The sequence below is a fragment of the Pteropus vampyrus genome, unplaced genomic scaffold, assembly GCF_000151845.1.
Source record: "Pteropus vampyrus isolate Shadow unplaced genomic scaffold, Pvam_2.0 Scaffold16, whole genome shotgun sequence".
Lineage (NCBI taxonomy): Eukaryota > Metazoa > Chordata > Mammalia > Chiroptera > Pteropodidae > Pteropus > Pteropus vampyrus.
In genome coordinates this window covers 8,483,024-8,485,392 of record NW_011888797.1, presented here as the reverse complement: position 1 = coordinate 8,485,392, position 2,369 = coordinate 8,483,024, and the positions used below count along the sequence as shown (strand labels likewise).

Here is a 2,369-nt window from a genome sequence, read left to right as displayed (position 1 = left end):
AAGGATGTAGTAAGGGACAAAGAAGGTCATTAAATAATGGTAAAGAGAGCAATCCAACAAGAGGATATAACATTTGTAAATATTTATGCATCCAACATCGGAACACCGAAATAAATAAAGCAAATATTAACAGGCAAGAAGGGAGAACAAACAGCAATACAATAACGGTATCAAACTCTAATACCCTACTTCCAACAATGGATAGATCACTAGGACAGATAATCAATAAAGAAACATTGGATTTCAACTATACATTAGATTAGATATACTTAACACATATTTATAGAACATTCAATCCAATAGCATCAGAATACAAATTCTTCTCAAGCGCACATGGAAAATTTTTCAGATGGAGAATTATTTAGGCCGCAAAGCCACCTAAATATCCATTGATGGATAAATGAAGATGTGAGATTATCTCTATCTCTATCTCTATCTCTATCTCTATCTCTATCTCTATCTCTATCTCTATCTCTATCTATCTCTATCTCTATTTATATCCATCTATCTAATCTATTTATCTATCTATCTATCTATCTATCTATCTATCTATCTATCTATCTATCTATCTATCTATCTATCTAATCTATATGAGTAAGAAGGAAATCCTGCCATTTTTGACAGCATGGATGGACTTTGAGGTCATTATACTAAGGGAAATAAGCTAGAGAAAGACAAATATTGCATGGTATCACTTATATACAGAATCTAAAAAAACAAAGAGTCGAACTCACAGAAACAGAGAGAAGAAAAGTGGCTGCCAGGGGCTGGGAGTGGGGGGAAGTAGGGAGAGGTTTGTAAAAGAGTCCACACCTCCAGCTATAGATAAGTAAGGTCTGAAGATCTAATGTAAAACATGGTGACTACAGTTAATAACACTGTATTATATAAGTAAAATTTGCTAACAGAGTAGAACCTAAATGTTCTCACCAAAACAAACAAACAAAATAAATACATGGGGTGATGGATGTATTAATTAATTAGATAGTGGGCATCCTTTCACGACATACACTACATCAAGTCACAATGATGTACACATTAAATATATTTCATAAATTTATATATTATTTTCTTCTTTATATTTTCTTAGGTTTAATCTGTTTTTTGGTAAATCTTTTGAGAATGGTATGTAAAGCTCATTGGTTTTCAAGATTTTTTTCTTAACAGATGTATTCAAAGCTATAAATTTCCCTCTAAGTATGGAAATTATTTTCATTATCATTCAGTTAATTTCCGTTGTGAAATTTTTTCTTTGACACGAGGGTCATGTAGAAGCATACTGCTTAATTTCCAATCATGTTGGGATTTTGCAGTTGTCTTATAATTACTAATATCAGGATCACCACCTGTATCTCCAGAGAACCTACTCTGTCGGAATTCAGCCCATTAAATTTGTTGAGACATTCTTTATGGTTAGGCACGTTGTCGGGTTTAGAAAAAAATTTTTTCTGTATGTCCTTGAAAAGGCATGCATTTTGCATTTTCTAAATGCATGTTTTATATTTTTATTATTTCTAAAATTAATTAAGTCTCTGTTATTTCCAAGTTACCATACTGGGTGCTGGGGATTAAGAGCTTTATTTAAAAGCCATAGTGCCCAAAGTGGGTCCTGTGTCAGCTTTCTGCATCCTCAATATGAAGTTAGGCTCTTGCCTTTGACTTTAACATTAAAATAGCCTCGTTCCTCTAATTAACTTAGGAAAACAAATTCTCATAATTTTTCCACAGGTTTCTGCAACTGATCAATAATCTTCATATTCATGTTTTTTTTATCAATGTACTCATGGTTCTTATATCAGATTTTCTTTTTTTAAAATCACTTTGAGTTGTCTTCGTAGATGCAGGTATCTTACCTATGTGTTTCTTTATTTTTCTTTTTCTTATTTATTATTATTATTTATGCCTACAGCACCTGGTCTTCCTAGGTGATCTCCCATCCAAGTACTAACCAGGCCTGACCCTGCTTAGCTTCTGAGATCAGACATCGGGCTTGTTCAGGGTGGCATGGCTGTAGATCATGGACTGTGGCTCCACCAGGACATGAACCCAGGATCTTCTGCGTGTAAAGCAGACGTGCTAACCTTTACACTATGAAACCATGTCCACCTATGTGTTTCTTAATAAATTCTATACCGCAATTCACCCCCCACCAAAACAAAAGCCACAGTGCCTATTCTTAAGGACTTTACATTCTAGCTTTCATCCCAATTTGAAAAACAGGTTTATGCCCATTATATCACTTATATGTGGGGTATAAATCTAAAAGGAACAAACAAACATTTGACAAACAAACAGAGGCTCATGAACATGGACAGTAGACTAGTGGTTAGCAGAGGGCAGGGGGAGGTGAGAAGGTAGATGGAGTAAAA

The 2,369-nt window shown here is 34.3% G+C and overlaps 1 pseudogene; it reads right to left on the bottom strand.

Annotated features, from left to right (window-relative positions):
• Positions 1-1,900: 1,900 nt before the first annotated feature.
• LOC111736053 lies at positions 1,901-2,016 on the bottom strand (annotated as a pseudogene).
• Between the last annotated feature and the right edge of the window lie 353 nt (positions 2,017-2,369).